Source organism: Pteropus medius, unplaced genomic scaffold, assembly GCF_902729225.1.
Source record: "Pteropus medius unplaced genomic scaffold, Ma_sr-lr_union100, whole genome shotgun sequence".
NCBI classification, from domain to species: domain Eukaryota; kingdom Metazoa; phylum Chordata; class Mammalia; order Chiroptera; family Pteropodidae; genus Pteropus; species Pteropus medius.
In genome coordinates, this window is record NW_024340849.1 from 25,852,346 (window position 1) to 25,873,380 (window position 21,035).

Below are 21,035 nucleotides of genomic sequence, written 5' to 3' on the forward strand. Positions count from 1 at the left end.
TCAGCCATTAAATTCTGTAGCTCTTATAATTATCATTTCTCGATAATTTTAAGCATTTGTAGTTTCTTCCTTTCTCTCAATATACCATCTAATTTTGACACCTGAAAAAGTTTTAATAATTGCTCTTACAATAACAGAAGCCACCAGTGCTTCTATAACTACTGCAAGTGATGGAGTTCTCATTATGAAGGTTTCCTGCAGCTCCAAGATCTCAATTTCACAAGGTCCTTCTTTTTAGGTCATTTCTGGTACTAACTGTCATAGGAGGGCTTTCAAGAAAACAGACTCTGAGATAGAGATTTGCATATAAAAATTTATTGGAGAGTGTTCTCAGGATTGTTCTACAGAGTTGTTCAGATGTGGTGCAAATGAGTTAGACTTTTGACCAGTCATTGAATGCATGTTACTAATAGAAGGATGTAAGACTTTGTGTGAGTTAGTCTCTTCAGAGTAGGGCAAGTGAATCTCAACTAAAAACTGCCCATCATTCATTGACTCTCCCAGAATCTATCAGAGTAAGTAGTTTATTTCTACAGGGGAAAGTCTGAGCAAAGCATCTGCAATCGCATAATTTAATCATATTCTATAATGTAAACAAATATTACAGAAATAAATTAATGCATAAATTTCTATAATCATACAAGCATTCATATCTACACTTTGTGCTTGGATTCCATGTCTTCTTGACATTAAAGGAAATTTTCTTCTTATCGAATCTTCCTACTCCAGCATTAGCACTGTCACCATTTTATCCTAATGCTCTCATGACAATATTATTCTAATGAACATGCAAATATATTCTGATGTCTTATATGTTCTGTCAATAAGAGGAGAAAGAAAAAAGAAGCAGAGAGAGAGAGAGAGAGAATAAAAACAAAAAACAAAACAAAAAACCCAGGTGTTTACACATTTCTCTGCTAAATTCATAAAACAGTTATGTAAAATCTCAGTCTCCTCTTGCTCCTCCTCTTTCTTTCCTCAATCTGCTCTAAAGACTTGATGTCCCTCCATCACTTTGCAACTGCTCCTAATGTCTCTAAAAACTCAGCTATTGCCTATGTCAATGGTTAATTGTTTTAATTACTTTAACTAACCTCTCCTTTAAAATAGTTAACCACTCCTCTTATTGAAACTCTGTTTTCTTCAATGACAATACAGTCTCCTGGTTTTCCTTGCTTCTCGATGACTAATTTTTTAAATCTACTTTCCTGGATATTTCTCTTGGAATGGATCACTAGATGTTGGATTGCTCCAGGACTTAGATTTAACACCTTTTTAATGAATATATATATATGTTTTCTATTATATATTTATATATTATACATTTATAACAACGAATACATATATATTCATTCTTTAGAAATATCACCTAATTATCTGGATTTAAATATCCTCTATATACTTTTATAGATTTAAATATCCTCTATATACACCCAAACTTCTGTCTAGATTTGACCATTCCTCTAAATTACAAAACAATTTATTCTTTTATATACTTAGCATCTTCACTTAGGTGTCTGTTAGGCACCTCAAATTCAACATGACTAAAACAGAAATGTTGTAAGCCATACAATTGCTCCTTTAAAAAAAAGTATTAAGTTGCTGAAGCTGAAATCTAAGTGTCTCCCTTTATTTCATCTTCATTTCACTGCACATATTAAGCTCTTTACCAAGCCAAAGTGATTTTTCCTCCAAATAAAAACCCAATATCTCCACATTTTTATCTATTTTCTCTATGACCATCTTAGTTAAAGCCATCACCATCTCTTGGACTGTTTCAATGGCCTTTTCATCAGACTTTGTTCTTCAGTTTTTGCTTTCTCCTGTAAATTATTCCACGCACAAGAGACAAGATCACTTTGGAATTGTAAATCAGATAATGCTTTTCCTCTGCTTAAAATCTTCCAATAGTATCTTTTTTGCAATTATAATAAAATGTAAACTCATACCTTGGAACACACAAGTCTGTATGAGCAGATGATGCCTATCTTGTTCATATTATCCTATGTCTCACTCCTCTTTATCAGTGCCTCTCCACTCAGAGCCACAGTGGCCTGCAGTCAGTAATTAGATCACCCCATGGTTGTTCTTTTACAGGTTAACTGCACTGGTTGTGCCATTTGTTTTGGATGACCTCTCAGTTTTAACCACTACCATTTCTATCTTATAATTCAGTTTCTGTTTAACCACCTAATATAGGGAAGCTATCTCATTAGTCTCTACCAAATCATGATGTTTATTTTTTGCATTGTACTCATTAATATCATTTTATTTCTTCATTCTGTTTTTCTCCCTGACAAAATATAAATTCGGTAAGCTAGTAACTTACTTGACCAATTTATTGTTTCATCTTCACTGCTTTAGAATGTGCCACGTACTTAACAAGTTCTCAATATTTGTTGCCAGGAAGAATAAAGACAGAAAAGGAGGGAAGCTCCAGAAAAAAAAAGGGAGGGGGGGAGAATATAGTTCATTTATAAAATTTTGTCTCTGCTGAAGTTCGTTACAGTCAAAGCTACAGTAAGGTATATATCATTGCATATATTAAAATATACTTAATTTTACCACCTTAAACTCTTTTCTTCTAGGATTACCTCAAAGATTAGCAAAGAGGGACTATTTCTGACAATGAACACATTATTATATTATACGTATAAGTGTTACTATGGTTAATGAAAGCATTGGATATAGCATTGCATTAAAAGTTTTCAAATTAAAATATCTATTGAATGTGACTTCTTAAGTGTCATATTTCTGAGATAAGGGATGATATTAATTTTTTTTTCTACTTTTGTACTGCCTGGCAAGTAAAAATGCTTAACAAATATTTGCTTAAAAACTAAATCACGATATTAATTCAAACAACTTTTTCAAAGTTCACTCAGTCTTTTTGAAGAACTCCCTATATAGGTTTCATCATTTTTCTGCCAAATTGATATATGAAGTTTCTCTTTCGGTATAGTGAAATGAATCCCTACTAAACTAAAGGTCATGTAGGTAATAACTATAAAGTCTAGACACACACACACACACACACACACACACACACACACACTCTTCCTGAGATTTCAGTTTTTGGAAAGGAGTAAAATTTTATAAGAAGAAACAAGCCTCAGGTATTTCCTGTTAATACAGCTCAGTATAAGGAAAGAGTGCTTTTATAGAAAGACGCATCATGACAAAATTCCTTATAAAACACTTCGTGTTGGCAAGAAGCAAAGGACAAAACCTAGGACAACAGCATCCCTCATAACATTGGGAGAAAATATTAGAAAGAAGGAAATTAGAGAAGGATAGCTTAAAAGTCTGTGCATAAACTCTAGCCAAATCTCTAGCTGAATCTTGAACTACAGATGATGGGCACATTAAAATTGGCTCTCCGTTGAGGATAAAATAATCGAACTACAATTTGAACAGCCACCAACTGCAAACGAGACAGAGTTTGAAGTGTGAGACTAACCAAATTAATTGCCTCAAAATAAAAACATCCTCACCCATTGGAGAAATATAACAGAATCTAGATTCTCAACAGCATAACATTTACAATGTCCAGGATACAATCCAAAATTATTCAACATAAGATAATAAAAATGCAAGAAAATAAGGCTCATTTCAAGTTAAAAAACAATCTACGAAAGCCAACCCTTTGATGACACAGATACTGGAATTATTAAACCAGAATTTATAGATGCTTTTATAATTATTCTCATTGAAGTAATTTTAGGACTTCAAAGTATAACATGTGACATAAAAATAAAAATTCACTAATGAGCTTATTTGTGAATGGCTACTATGAGCAAAAAAAACAGTAAACTAGAAGACAGACTAATAGAAATTATCCAATTTGAGGAAGTGAGAAAAAATAGAAAAAAAATTGAAAGAATTTGAGGCACTGTGGGAAAATAGTAAAAGTTCTACACAATGTCCCTGGAAGCAGGAGAGAGAACAAAGAAAAAAATAATCAAATAAATAATGGCCAAAACCCTCTCAATTTGGGGGAAAAAAGTAAAAATTTTGGTGCTTAAATGTTAAATAAGCACAAGAATAATAAATATGAAGACAATCACTTAGTCATAGTATAGTAAACTGATGGAAATTTTTTAAAAAGGAAAATAAATACTAGCACATTACATATAGTTGCACACCAACTCAAATAACTGTGAAAATTTTATCTGGGATACTGTGCTCCAGAATAAAGAGAGAACATTTAAAGTGCCAGAGAAAGGAGAGAGAGAGAGAGAGAGAGAGAGAGAGAGAGAGAGAGAGAACTTGCCAATTCAGAATTTTATATCTAAGTGAAAATATCGTTTAAGAACAAAGGTGAAATAAGGCACTTTCAGATAAACAAAAACTCAGAGGATTCATTGCAAGTTGACCTGTGCTACAAGAAATGCTATCAGAAGATCTTTAGGCTGAAAGAAAATAATACAGAAGGAAAACTCGAATCTTTAGGAAGAACAAAAAGATTATTAAGTAACTGAGTAAATTTATTTTAAAACACAATTTTTCTCTTTATTTAAATTTCAAGGGACTGTTTTACATATTTATGACATTTATAATGATTATAGATATAATACATATTCCAGCTATAGCAAAAAGATGGAGAAAGTAGATAGATTCAATGTTCCAATACTTTAATTAAAATGATGCAATATTAAAAAGCCAGTTATCAATTTCAAAATAAGGCAAGAAAGAGTTTACAGATGGACAATAACAACAACAAAACATGGAGGACAATATAAAAATAAATAATAAAACTGTAGAAAAATATTTAGCCATAGCAGTAATTACATTTCATATTCCATGCAGCAGTAAGCCTGAGAAGGCTAGAGTGACTATATTAATAAAAGATAAAGTAGAGATCATGACAAAGAATATTATCAGAGACAAAAAAGAGTGATTCATAATGATAACAGTTTAATTTATCAGGAAGACATAATCATAAATGTGTATGCTTAAATAACAGTGCTTCAAAATACATGACACAAAAATGGACAGAATTAAAAGAAAAAGAGACAATTTAGCAATTGTAGTACAAGATTTTAACACTTTTATTTTATCAATTAATAGAAAACTTATACAAAAATAATTAGTAAATACAGAAATGATCTGAACAATATGGTATGCCTTGACCTAATTGATAATTGTAGAACACTGCACCCAACAATTGTAATATGTGCATTCTTTTCAAGTGTATTTAATAAACTTATTGAGATTAACCGTATGTCCATAAACTGGGCATAAATTTTCCTTGAAGATAATAGGAAATACTATAAAATATTGTAGCGTGAAGAAGATTAACGAAATAAAGAATTTGACAAGCAAGTTACCACATGGATGGAAAATCAAATAGAAGAGCTTGGGAGTGAGAATTTAATGAAAAGAAAGATGAATAGATAGATATAAAAAATTATTTTATGTCAATTATCCAGCTATTTCTCCATGTTGGAAGAAGACCCTTTTATTAAGACATAAAATACACAAAATAACTGGTCAGTAGAGCAGATATATCTTTCTTACGATCATCGAATTGCTGAAGACATGTTATTTTATTTTTTTCACATGGTGTATCTCCTATTTTATTCATCTAAACTGGCCAGCTCTTTTTCCTTGTGTTTTTCTCTATACACAGCCCTATGAGAATCAAGAGTTATTTGGAATTTATTGGTCAAATAGACATATATCCTAGCATCTTTCAAAGAGTAGAACATAAGGACTGCCTCATAGTTCAGAACAGATTGACATTATTTGTCTGCATCTGCTATTTTTCTCCCCTAAGTCTTCCCTTTTATTTAGAAGTTCTTGCTTTGCTCTGTGGAAACCATAACAGAGGAACAAATATAAAACATGTCAGCCAAGAGGACAACTTTAAAAAAAAAAAATGTTTTTAATGAGAAAGCAATCAGAAAGTGTTTGCGAAGTCTGTTCACAATATTAATTAGAGCGTTTGCTACCAAGTACATCGTATAACATGACTGATAAGGAAGGCTTTAAGCTCAATGGCAATAAGCTATTCTACAGATTTCAGAATTCTGTGGCTGAGCAAGGCATTTATAGGTACTTCGGGAAAGTGCAGGTGTAACTCTGTCCTATTTTTTTCCATCAGCTCCATAGATAATAGTTGTTAACTGCTTATGTCTGATCAAGACACATTAAATATGTTTATCATACTGAAAAGGTTGATGTTTCTTCTATGATAAATAAATAAAGGCATTGGCCAATTACTAGACTAATTTTCTTCAACTGGAGATAGATGATAGAGAGCTGGGCTAGATAGATAGATGATGATAGATAGATAGATAGATAGATAGATAGAGAGATAGATAGATGATAGATAGATAGATGAGAGATAGATAGTTATTAATAAAAAGACAAGTAATAAACACAGAGGCTTGTTCTCTCAGTTCCTTCTCACAAAGGCTTTTACCAAGCACTTACCGCAGGAGATATTCCAGAGGGACTCCTGGGTTTTGCTTAAGATATATGTTAAGTACATGGTTGTCTTTTTAATTAAGGAGTGAACAGGTAGAGTAAAATATACCATGATTTTGATTGCATATTTTTCAAACAGAGGTTTTCAAGTAACTTCCCAAGAGGTTCTGGTATAAAAGCACCAAAGAGGTCTCTCTGTATGACGTTTATAGTAGACTTGGTGTGAACCCTGATACCAAACCCCACATATTGTGTCCTGGCATGTATGGATGCCACAAATCATTATTTGGTGCCTTAAAAAATCACCCCAAAACTAAATGATTTAAACAACAGCCATTTTATTTTATTACAATTCTGTGTATCAGCAGTTTGGTCAGGGTTCAGCTGAGTTTTTCTCCTGTTGGTATTTTCTGGGGTTACCTATGTGACTGCAGTCTGCTGGCAGCTCAATTACAGGTTGGCAGGCTTAAGAAAACTCGGTTCTGCATGGTCTCATCCTCTAGCAGACTAGCCCAATCTTCTTCACATGATAGCAATAGGTTTTAAGAGGAAGAGAGAAAAGCTACAAGGTTTTTGTGGCCCAAGCTTGGGAAACATACTTTACTTTCACTGAATTTTATTTGTCTAAGCAAATCACAAAGCTACCCCAGACCTAAAAGGTGGGGAAATACAAACCATCTCTGGAAAAGAAAAGTGGCAGAGTCCCATTACAAAGGGCTATCTGTACATGAATGGAATTTTAAAATTCATCCTTGCAATTCACTACTCGTTTTCTATAACCTTATCCACTCTGGGTTCATTACAGAAAAATTCCTTCTAAGATTTCATAGAACTCAATAGGAAAGAAAATTCTGCCAGCAGAAACACAAACAAAACAGAAGTTGAAAACAAAAACAAAATATTCAAAATATTTCCCAATATACCTTCTAGACTATTTAAATAGAGCACTTTTAAGATAGAAGCTTTTAATTAAATTTTATTTATTTGAACTATGCATTGTAAGCTCAAGATCTCTTCTTCAGCTAAAGGATTCACATTTCCCGGAGTTAAACTCTGGACCTATAGTATATTTGTCCTATAAGAAAATGCATTCCTGGCAAAAGACCTTTCAAGTCACAGTTGATTTAAACCTCTCTCTTTCTTGGTTCTGATCCTCTTTCTGTAGCATTTACTCTTTTCGCTGAGTTCATCGCATACCTCACACTGATCTCTACATCCTAACAATTAACAGTACTTTTTAAAGACTAGTATATTTATTGCAAAAAAAAAATTCAAATTATTATTCAATAATTTTTTCAAATATAGTTATTTGAAGCACAAATAATCCACTGATGACATTTTATAGCACTCCTCCATGTTTTTATTAACCAATAGTGGATATTGTTAGTGCTCCACTCAAATCTCCTTGGATCCCTTTTAGAATTTTTTTTTTTTTCAATTAGAGTTGACATTCAATATTATTTTATACTAGTTTCAGGTGATGCTATGTCTAACCACTAGTTTCAGCATAGTGGTTAGATATTTATATAATTTACAAAGTGATCCCCCTGATTAGTCTAGTACCTACTTGGCACTATAGATAGTTATTACAATATTATTGACTGTATTCTCTATACTATATTTCACACCCTTATGACTACTTTTTAAGAGGTTTTTATTTTGCTTTTAATGGTCTACACCTCTGCCTCTTTGTCCTAGGAGCTTTTCCTGTGCTCATAGAGAGTGGGGAATGCCTAGAAGTTTAGATCCATGTGAGAACCTTCAGCAAATAATTTGATGCCTTGAAAGCACCACTCCCTTATCTGTAGAAGCAAGAACTCTGACATAGACCTTACAGATGCTGATCCCTCTGCGGATCAGGCCAAATCATGTTCTGCAGGACTTTACCTAAAACCATACTCTTACTTGGCTTCATTTCTATCTCTGCTTGCCATCCCTCACTTTTTAACCTATTTCTCCTAGGAAAACATTCCCTAAGAGATTACATTGCACTTACCTCACGTTTCTGGGTGCTATGAATTAAGAAATGAGCCAAAGTTCTACATATTTTTTTTCATCTTAAAAAGTTTATTCTCCTCAACTTCATCATCTGTCACTTTACCAGCTCTATTAGCCTAATAATACCTAGTGTTACCGCCTTTACATCTTTTCTCTTCTTATGTATTGAGTTGAATTTTATGATTTGTGCAAGGTTGTACAGCAAAATGTAAGCTTTTAAAAACATAAGATTTTTAAAGAATCTTTACCTAATACTCAAAAATACACAAGAGTTACTTCCAATATAGCAGAACTTTTATTATGCCATATAAAATATCCACTAAATTCTGTGTTATATCGGCACACAAAAAGTAAAATAAATGATTGAGGAAACCATTAGGATTATTTCAGATCCATGAAACAATCCTTCAACTGAAAATATTTATTTGAACTCAGAATTTCCATAAGTCTGTGTTTCCTAGGTCTTCAGAAAAAATTCAACTAAGGTTCTTGCAAAATTCAATAGAAAATTTCTTTTTACACATTTATTCCATAAACATTTGGTACTTTTTATATGGAAGGCACAGATAAAAATTGGCCAACATAGTCTCTGTCAGTTCTTAGGAAGTCCAGTAATAATAATTTAGAATATTTCTGGACACCCGCTGATAGGCTGACAAACATAATTAGATCAATTGCTAATAGATGTTTCTAGTTTATTATCAATTCACAGGTTGGTCACTAATGCAAAAGTATTGATTGAGTACCTAGTTAGTGCTGACTATTATGAAAACTTTGCAAGTCTGGGGGAGAAAACAGCAATCACACCCTTTGTGTTAAAATAGCAATTAGCTTAACTGAGAAAGTAATAATATATGAAATGATAATAAACAATCCAAATGAGGGTTCTGCAAAATTCTTAAATTCTTTGATATTGATGGTAAGTGTTAAGAGTTCAGAGTAGAATACAAGCAATGGGGGCCAAATTAGTGAAAACTTTACTGAGAATTAGAAAAGAGTAGTGTGGCAAGGGTCCCCAAGTCTCTCAAGCTTGATAATTCTCTAAAAGGACTCACATAGCTCAAAAAAAGCTGTTATAGTCATAGTTATGGTTTATAACTGAAAAATAAAATCAGCAAAGTCACAAATGGGAAAAATCCAGGAGAAACCAGATACAAGCTTCCAGGTGTCCCCCTGCCAGCGGTAGTTCTCCCAGCAAAAATGTATGACAACACATGTCACACCTTTGCCAATTAAGGAAGCTAACCCATACTTTAGTGTACAGGGATTTCACTGGGGTTTAGTCATATAGGCGTGTGTCTCCCAGGTGTCTGATATCAGCTGCTCAGACTCCAGTCCATGTCTCTTTTGGAGGAAAAACAAGCATTTACCAGAAATCACATTGTCAGAATAAACTTATATGGTTAAACTGATCTGCACGGCCAAGACCTCAGGCTTACAAAAACAGTCTTATTGTCGAGATCAGAGACTATCTATCTACCAAGAATTGGCCAAGGGTCAGTTCTGAAGCCAGGGCTTTATTCGGAATGTCCAGGGTTTGATCAATCCAGGCCTGCTGAGTTAAACCTTTCCTGCCAAAGTAGCTTTGAAAGTGAAGCTCACAAATCAAAGTGAAATTCAATTTAAAACATTTAGTTCAACATCTAAGTTACTACGCATTCCACGATCAAGTGCCTATCTACCAGCGTTCTCCATTTCCAGAAAAAGGAAAATGTATTATTGCAGAAATAAGTTATGAGGATAGACAGCTGTGTGTTTGGGTTGGGGAGTAAGGTTGGGAAACCAGTTGGTGCTTTTCTTATTTTTATGTGATAAAACTTCTTGGTAAATTTGAGCTGTTTTATTATATCACTTCTATCCCACTGACTCTATCTCATCAAATCTTGTTTTCAATATTTAGTGCTTTTTGGAGGATGGAATATTTGTACTTAACAAGTTGACATGTTGTAAGTAATGAAAATCCAAAGTGTGGAGTAATGAAACAAGCTCGTTTGGCTTCAAAATGTGCCACTCTCAGCTAAATGCTAAGCGTATCCTTACATTCTGGTCTTCAAAAATACACCACAAATGGTATTTGATGAAGAAAAGATAGTCAGATTCTATAGGGAGAAATAGAGTTTGATGGTAGTAGTGTCATTAGAAAATGTACATATTTTATAATTCCACACATTAGAAATGGATTCTGAATTAATTATTAAGACTTTAAAAATAACAATTAAATGTAGCAATTCTAAAGGTCATATTTATGTTAGTATTACTCAGTAATAATATCAAATATCATCAAATATCAAATAATTAATAAATAAAATAAATGAAAATATGTTAAACATGTGACATGCATTTTATATTTGATAACAAAAAATGACAATTTAAGTTGGCAGCAATTTCAAGAAAATAATGGATCTCTCAGTATGAGACAATAACCACACCATTAATAGAAAAAATATAGAATGGCATAGTATTATAAGAGATTAAATTTAAATGTATTTGCATTGTATTAGTCACACTTCTACATACTTAAAGGATATACATGTTGCAGGTATATTCATTATTTAGTAGATGAATGTTTCAGTGTATACATGTTGCATTTAAACATGCGGCTTTTTTTTTCATAGCCTCTCTGGTGTCTAAAAACCAAAACATGGAGCCACTGCCCTTGATTAATCTACCAAAAATAATAATTATCATCAGCTATTTTATAAATTTCTGCATCATGCCTTTAATTGATTTTTTTTTACTGCCCCTAACCATGTAATATCTAATACTGACTTCATGGTTTATATTATGCTTAACTTCCATCCGGTATTTATTCTCTTCTCTCTATAAATTCAAAGATCAACTAATAGTCAAAACACAAGTCAAGACCTATCACCATTAGGATACCCTACTGAATTGTTCCACTTTTCATTGATAATTTTTTAATGTGAACTCTTATAAAGGCTAGAGTTTATACAATGTGACTTATAATTAGCCTTATTATCTCTTTCTTCAAATCATTCATTATTGTTTCACATGTCAGTCTTTTCTGAACATCTAGAACATAAGTTTCATGGTCTCTAACTTTAATTTCTATTTGTTTCATGTTCTCTCTGTTAATAACCGTTTTTATTTCTAGTGCAGAGCATTGTTGCTTATCATATTACTACCTATGAGGACATTCTTAGTGATCATTTTTTAGGAGTCTTCTTGCTTCTCTCACATATCCTTTTGTCTGGAATTCCCTTACTTTGGGGTTTACTATTCCTAGAAGAATCATATCAGTTTTGCTCTCTCTATAGTAACCCTGTTCTCAGTTTCGGATCTCTCATCATATATCTTGTTTAGATTTTCCATTTGGAATTAGATTGTAATAGAATCAATGATTTTGCATCCTTTTTACATGCAAATTTCATGTCACCAATTATATTAAGGTAAAATGCAGGCTCAGCGACTGTTTTATGCTTTTAAATATTATGTGTAGCCACTGGCAGAGTCCAGTAAGGGAAGAGTGCACTAAACATGTCAGTTAATGGTGATGCGGATAGGGCTACACTAATTTCTTGGTAGGTACATGGCCATCATATAGTGGTGAAAATAAGCAATAAAATGTGTAATTGTTTTGGAGATTTATTCTTTTTCAGTATTTTCTCAGGAATAGTAACATGAGAAAGAAGAAAATCCTCCTTTTAGATAACAACTTTGCTTTCTCTATGATAAGAGCCCTTCAGACCTAGGAGCTTGTCTATAGCCTGGCAGATAATGATTTCTCCAGCCAGGAGTCTCTGCCTCAGGGACGACTATGATGTGAAATCTCTGGTGAAGAGGAACTGCGCTTGCTAGCATTGTCACAGTTCTTGGATTTTTCTGTGTCTTTTTTCACACACCAAGATGGTTTGTCAGTGTGTTGTGATTGTGTGTCAGAAGGCGCCTATTACTGGTCTGCATGGAGATGAGAAGAAAGTGAGGGAGGCTGACATGGTTTGTATTAATTACATAGCTATCTGTTGTCTTTGCAGCCATCCAAGCATATAATAATTTAAGTAGAATTTCAGCCTCTTGTAATATTTTGGCAAGCTGATTTCCTATTATAGCACAGTCAGTACTTTTGTGTAAAGCCTTAACAAAGAGCAATGGTGGCCACAGACCTTTGTCTTCTTCTACCACTCAGTGTCACTAGGATATCATCAGTGCACATAAACAAGAGGGGAGACCACTGATTGTGCCTTTGGAGCCAGAGTTAACTCTTCTAATCGTTGAAATATTACACACTAGTTGAACCAGAAATTTGAACCAGTAAGAAATATAGCATGCTAGGTATAAGAAAAATGTTCAGTCATTTTCACAAAGTGTATTAATAGAAATCATCAAAAATAACCAAAACTTCTTTCACAGAAGGTATGTGGTGGTTGCTCAAAAAGCAATGGCTGATGGAAATTTAAGACACAGTGGCAGAATGTGGAGAATGGTCTTTTCTACTCACAAAAAAATGTTGTACGCACAGAGCTTAACAATGACCGTAAAAGGGGTTTCTCTCTTAAAAGAAATAAGAGTGCATCGCTTGTTATGTAAACAAATCTCTTTTAAACTCTTGAAAATTGACATTTACTTTTTTTTATTGTAGTATAGCTTAAATTACTATTGGATGTAGAAAAAAGAGAATGACACCCTGGGAGAGCAAAAGTCAACTTTGCAATTGAAAACTTTGTTAAATGGAGAGGCTTAAGGAAGTAGGGCCCAAATGATAGTCTATCTAGACATAATGACAACAATGTATGGCATTTGTATAGTCTCATTGTACCAGAGAACCTCAAAGTATTCATCAAATGAGAGTTAACACAGATTAATTAACCCATCTGGCCATCCTTTCCCTGTTGCTCTAAAAATTGAGCAGCAGTTTCTTCATTACAGACAGTTTAATTGCATTTATTACACTAATTAAGCATTCCTTGTGCTTTAATTAACTGCTCAAACGTTGGGGCATAATATCCATCTCCCCCAAAATGGGGAATTATCACCTCCAAGCTGAAAGAATAAACTTCAGATATTTACTAGCACTTTGAAGAACAAAGAATTGAGTAAAGTTCTAAAGGGAGAAATAAGATATAGATTTGGGAAACCAAATATTTCAGATACACATAACTAATGAAAATTTCAAATGTATACATCAATCAAAAAATGTTTATTAGGGATTCATTATGTGCAAAGTACTGTGATGAAGAAAATAAAGATGACAGATAAGTAGAGTCCACACTGAAGACCAACTTTTAGAGAAGGAAATGCTAATTTCATTATTATATTTCTGTCCTCAAACACATCCTAAAAATATGAGTCAGATTATAAGCTAATGGGATCAAATAAAACAAATGAAGAAATGAAGACCTCTAGGGGCAGAATGAGTTAATTTAAAAATATTAAACCCTCTAGAGCCAGAAGGAGGAATATATGAAAAGCACGAAAGAGTTGAAATCAACATTTCCAAGTCTGGATGTTTTATAAATGTGTAATTGAATTATCCTCCTATAGTTATGTTGGGGCACGTTTATCAAGATTTCAACAATTCCTCGTTACTGTGAGCCTACCCAGTTTTAATGAGCAAAAAAACAATAGTTGTCCTTGATCCTGAACTATACAGGAAATCAGAGAACTAGAGTACCCTATTCAACCCAGATGTTGTAGTTAGAATCACAGAGCCTACTTGAACATTGGAAAGCTTCGTCATAGTAATCACCCTAACTACTTCTTGGACCAGCAGCATAAGAATTTCCTGGCAGCTTGTTAGAAATGCAAAATCTAAGGTCCTAGCCAAGACCTACTTTATCAATATCTGCATTTCAACAAGATCCCCGGGTAATTTACACTCTAGTGATTATACTCCACAACCATCACTTACTCTTCTTCAAGTGGGGATGGAAGCATTATCTGATTTGAGAATGTAGAAGAATCTAATAATGCTTGACTCAATACCTCTGGACTGTCCCTTTGGTTTCCCTGCCTGTGGAAATGGTGCTTTCTAGTCTGGATTTTACCATGATGTCAACTTGAGTCAGGCTCCTGCTGAGGAGAACTGTAATTAATCATCTTTGTCTGTACTAAGGGTGAGTAGAGTACTAAGCTAAGTTATTAGGAAACCACTGTGGCCACACATCTAATCCAAGTGCTTCAATCAGCTTTGTGAAATAATGTTGATAGATTCATTCTACGCGTCTGATTGTTAGAGAACCATAGTAGCACAGATAGCTGCAGAGTAGAGTTGTTTTGTTTTGTTCTCTCTGAAATGTTCTTTTAACTCACCCTTCCTCTACAATTCTGTTCTGACTGCCTTGGCTCACAGACCTTCATGTGATGGGGGTATTTCAACCACTTCCTACCCCAAGTCTTCTTCCTCTCCAATTTCTCATTATCAATAGCATTGTATTTTTCTTCCTAATATATGTAACTTATTTGGCATTTTGGTTTTAATTATTTTTTTTCTTTTGCTTACAGCAGAAGTTTCTATTTTAAGATGAATTTCAAAACTTTTAAGTTACTGGGTCCATTATAGTGCTAAATGTGCTTTATTCTCTAGATACATGGGATTTTCCTGTATTCCGCCCTAACACAGTAGGAATAGCATTCAAATTCTATACTTTTGCTCTGTTCTAAGGACGATTCTTTATTATTTAGATTTATCTCCAAAGTCGCATCCAACTCCCTGGTCTGCCTGTGTATCCTTAGCATGTCGAGATTAAATATAATGCTACATGCAAAACACTTAACCTACTCCTAATACTTGATAAAGTTTAGTTTCGTTGTACTTATTTATGCTCCTAGGATGTGAGACTCATGATGATAATTTATATATTTTTATAAAATTTCCTTTTACTTGGGTCCTGCATGTAAATGAATGAAAGGATGAATGTATAAATGAATGAATGCAATAGGCACAATATATTTGTTTTTTCCTCTTAGATTGATGGAATGCACTATTAGTGTGTCTCTGTGCAGGCAGATATAAAAAAAAATCAGTCCCTCATTTCACAAGTTGTGCAACAATCAGGCCATGGACAACTGCAGGGTCTCAAGTCTGCTTCTTACCACGATGAGCAACAGCATGAGGAGTACATATTTCAACAGTTCTCCTTCATTGAGCAGACGCCTTAAATGAGAGGATATTTACAACTAGCTGGTTATAATTAACATTGTATTTATCTAAATAAAAACATATGCATTATCAAAAGTGAAATTAAATGATCACCGCCTTAATTACCTATTTTGTTGTTATCATTGAGTTTATCGTTTCAGTTGTATCAGCGCAAATTAGCAAAAACCTTAATTTGTACAGAAATCAATATGTTTATTTTGACAATTATGCATGCGTATTTTCAGATCGATGTCATTTAAATAAAAACAATGGTACAACAAGGTAAGGTTTTGCTTCAGATTTAGAAACCATGGAGTTTAGGACTATAGTCTTCTCCTTTCACAGGATGAAGAGACTAATGGGCAGCTTGTTCAATGTCATTCTTGAGCTCTGACGTGGCTTCAAGAGGATACGATTTTGTCCTTACATATGGATACATGTACATGAGAAAGTAGGAAAGGACATTTATGTGGTATTCACTAATAAACACCACAGACATGTGTTAGTGTGGCATTACCTAGAGAGAAAGAGAGAAATCAGGTACGTTTCTGAAAGAAATAATGAACGAGATTAGACAATTGGGATTTTGACTCTGGAATTTAGCTCAGTACTTGAACGATGATTTAATTAATGGAGAAATTATTTTACTTATCCCTTTTCATTTTTCTCAAATTTTATCTTCCTCCCTATTGTCACGTTTAGTGTCAAAAGCATAGTTCAAGCTCAACCTTCTTTTCAACCTTCCTCATTATCTATCCCTCACTGAATTTCTCCTCTCTCAAATTTCATAGTACGTAGAATTTGGAAGACACTGACAGCTTTTATGTTCATTTAACAAGTATTCACTGGTCAATCAGTATGAGCAAGGTGTTTTAGCGAGACTGTGGAAACCAATATTCTGCGCTGTGAAACGGTATTTTCTATTTGATTTATGTGTTACATTGCTCTTCTAACTTCCTTTAAGGAAGAACATCTTTTCTATTGCCACAACACCTAACAGAGGGAAGAGTACAGTTGGAGATCTGATTGATTAGTTCTATCTGCCCTATCCATAGCCTTTTAAATACTGATGGAACTTCTATGCATCTCACCATGGAGGCCAATTAAATGTCAGTGATAAATTATACCTCTTCTTGATTTGTTCCCCAGAAATAACCTCCCACTTAATCTCTTGACCTCTGTTCTCTACTCTGGTTTCCACTGTCCCTATGCCTTGACTTCATACTGAGCTTTTGACATCTGCTTCTTTTCTCTCAGTTTGACAAAAAAAAAAAAAAAAAATGTGCTCTTCCATTTTGTGCTTTACTGACTGCATTTCTCCATTGGGTTATTTATGCTTCCTAAGTCTTCTTAGAGACTTATTTAGGAAGATTTCCCCTTGTGAAACCTAATCTATAGAATTCCCATTTGCTTGGTTAACCCTCTCTGGTAATAGTATTCCACCAATTTCTATACTCACAGCAAGAACAGGTATATTAATAAAGGACAATCAAGGAATAAAAACATGAATATTTATATTTTTTTATTAAATCTGAACATTTTAGGAAGAAAAATGTCATCAATAAAAACCAGAATAAGATATGTGAAGAATTCTAGACAGTCTAAGTAGGCACTGTATCTGGGTGAAGACCTTAGTGGTTAATGTTGAAAGTGTGGACTGGAGCTAAATTACAAAAGCTTGATTATTTTTTGTATATTTCCTAAAAATATGGTAATTTCTTTGTTCCTCGAGGGCCATTTTTTTTCCCGTGAGTTCACCCATTATCTTAAACTTTCAAGCCGGCTTTGTGAATCTTGAAGAAATTCTAAAGTTTTTAGATTTTTTGGAAAGTGGTTTGCTGGTCCTCCGCTTCTTTTGTCTTGTAGAAGGGTAAAGATAATTCTTGCTCTGCTTCACTCTCACACTCCTTCCTTGTTTTCAGAACAGTAGTTAATAGCTACAATGCAATCAATATAGCTTTCCCCTGTATAGCATCTCCCATAAGGCAATATTGCAAACTACTTTTTCTTTAAATAATACAGTAACCAAGTTAAATAATAAATAATAGCCCGGAGAGGGGAAAAATGAATGTTGTGTACAAAGAAGGAAAAATCGGCCTCTCCATATGATTTGAAAGGGAGTTAGGAGTTTATGAGGTAGAGGTCCAGGAAGATCATATATCATGGGAATAACTGCTCTCTGTTTTCAAGCTTTCTGGAATCATCCTAATTTTATGAAGGCAGTTTTGAAATGTCACTGTGAGATGATGAGATTTTCAGGGAATATGAGAATTTACTAATAAAGCAGCATTTATTACACCAGGGTAAAAGAAGTGAGTCTCAATTTTAACTTTGGAATTTTAATATAGAATATCATTTTGTGAAAGATATCAACTATTTTTAAATGATTCTCAAATTGTGTAAAAGACTCTTGTATGACAAAATACATTTAGTACCAAACATCGGATCTGATGAATATACTAAATATTTAGAACAGAGAATCAATATTAATTTTGTGTCAAACAATGTATAATTGTAGAAAATCATGGTCAAAGTATTTACCTGCTCAAGCTATTCTGTTAGCTTGTTATATCTTCCCATTTCAATCTCTGCAGTGCAAACCTTTTTCATTCTTTGGAGTTCCTTTTGACTGTAGCTTCCTCTGAGATGAATCTCCCAAAAAGTGATAATTGTCTTCTCACCCCTAGTGGCCCATCCTCATTCATATTACTTCCTTTGGGTACTGTCTTTATTGAGCTTTGTACAATTGCTATTGTTTTCATGTTACTCCACATATTGGAGGCTCACCACTAAATTCCCCAAAAGTGTTTTATACAAAGTGATTGTTCAGTGACCCTTCATCTGATGAGATATCAACCAGAAATAGTACAGAGTTCAAGTCCAATAAGTGATGAGTAAATGAAGCTTTGAGAATGGGTGCAGGAATTTTGACCATTGGATCGTGCTTTTTAAAAGGCAACATGCTGGGCATAGGGTGTTGAGTGGATATTGAATACAGTTGTGAAGGGTTCGTTTCTACTTGTACCATGATAGTTGACTAGGAAAAAAACTGATGTATATTTCTAAGTCCTGACTCCTGATTTATCAAAAAATCAGTGAAAGAGCTAAGCCATTCAAAATTATTTTATATCCTCTGTGAAAAACTCTAGCTATAAGTAGAATGCATGGTTTTCTCTCATCTTTATTCACAACAGACTGCCTGAGGTATTTGATAACCTTCATACTGTTTTTTTTGTTGTTGTTTTCTCATTCAGCTTAGAGTCTTAAAGAGAAAAATGTTGGGAGGGAACCTAACGTTCATAATCACCACACTACAAATCCAGACAGATAATGCTCATTTTAAGATGAATATAATTTAGCCATTAAACTTGTATACTCAATTTCAGAGTATCTTCTTGGAGGAATATATACTATATTTGGCTCAGTTAGAGTCATGTGCTTACTCCTGATGCAGTGTCGGTGAAGAAATGAACAATTTCCATCTTTCATAGTGGTGCTTATGTTTATTCTTATTTCAAAGAGAGAGTGAATGATCCTCCACTCAGTTTTAGCTCCTAGTAATCAAGAATATTCCACATTTAAATTTAAATTCCAGGCCTAAGGCAGAGGCTATCACATAATAGGTGTGGACTATTTTAATTGAATGAATGAATGAGTGAATGAATGAAGTATATAACTCTAAATCTCAGTTGACTCTGTTATCTACTTCAAGGATAGCTGCGAACAGGAAAAAGTGCCTAAAATGTCTCATTCTTCCCTGTTAATTCCATTGTTCCCATGGTTCCCATCATGTCATCTTTGGATAAGCACAGGAAGAAGGCAAGCATCAGACAAGCTGCATGTAAAATGTGGAGGATCAATCTATTTCTAGGTCATTGGTGAATTACATGCACATAGGAAACCACCAGGCAGTTAGTACCTAAAGGTTACGTTAGAATATGATAGACTCCAGGAGCTTCAAACACTCAGAAAAGGAAAACCTCATGCAGATTGTAGATGCAGGTAAAGCACTAGGTTTCATTAAAGAAGGGATCGACTCCAGTGCTGCTTCTTACTTTTTTAGCTCTATGACCTTGTTTGCTAATTGAACTACTCCGAGCTGCTTTTTCTCATCCATGAAAACAATAAGATAATACTTGGGCTAAACTTCTAAGGTTGCCTGAGGATCACTGAATTAGCTTACGTTAAAGCACTTTGAAATTCATAAGCAGTAGCAAAGATGTAAATGATTATGTATTACTAGTTGAGGAGGCTTCAAGGAGGGTCAACAGGGTTTGAATATGCAGAAAGAAGGTAGGGGTGTACTGTAAGCACAAGGAAAATGTCTGGAGGTACAAATAAATCTGCAGGTATGCAGAATATAGATGGGGGTTGTTTTAATTGGTGCTGAAGTAGAGGATGTTTCAGGAAGAGTGAAAATTATAGGGGATCTTGCTTTTTTTTAACCATTTACTCCCGCAACCCCTCCACTATAAATCTGTCTATGAAAGGCTGCCTACTTAAATGTCCAGAAGGCCAATTTCGTTCCCATTGGTTAAAATATGGGCTCACTATTACTTAGTAAGGCAATTGTTCTGAATCCTTTATCAGCCCTGGTTATTCAATCCAGCTCTATTCAGAAACAGAAATACAGAAGAGAAATAGTGGATTTCCTATCCCTAAATAGGTGTTTTGTCAAAGGCACAAACCTATGGCAGAAAAGGTATAATAATTTTCTAAATACACTCTAGGATTTTCTATTAGTATACATTTTTTTCTCACACAAATGGTGACCAATTCAAATAGAAATAGCTTGAAAAGTACCCCAAATAGGAAAAATTCTTCCTGAAGCCCTAACATCGAAACTTTCATAAATTTTCCTGGAAGGGAGACTTCTCTGAGACACAATGACCACTAGTATTTTCTGAAAGAAATTTATTTCCTATTAATGTAAGAGACCAGAAATAGGAGTGTGTGTGCATGCTTATCTATAAGTATATATGCACGTTTGTGGCAAATAATAGAAGAAAAAAGTAGATATCAGCTGCTGAAATCGTGCTTTTTTGAAAGTAAAGAAAATATCACTAAGACAAAAATCACACACTTGAGATTTGTTGCAAACCCTCTACTGAGAACATAAGTAATATGTCATTTAACAAATATACAAAGCAGAAGACATGCCATGAGAATGTTAGAAGGATATCTAGTTGAGATTTTGGGTCAATCATTAAATCTAATTTTCAATTTACTTATCTATGGAAACATTACAGTGGTATCTACTCTATTGCCTATTTTAAAAGGTAATTTTGAAGCTCAAGTGAGATACCATTTAAAAACATCTATAAATTGATATTTTAAAATTTTTATATGTTGTTATTTCTGGGTATATCATCATTTGATGTCCCATTCACAGCAATGTCACACAAACCTGGTCCTTGAAGGCTAAAAAATAAGAGTAGTTTGATAAAGTTTTCAGCAGCACTTAGGTAGTTGTGGCAGCAAGCTTCCAAGATAGCCTCCGATGATC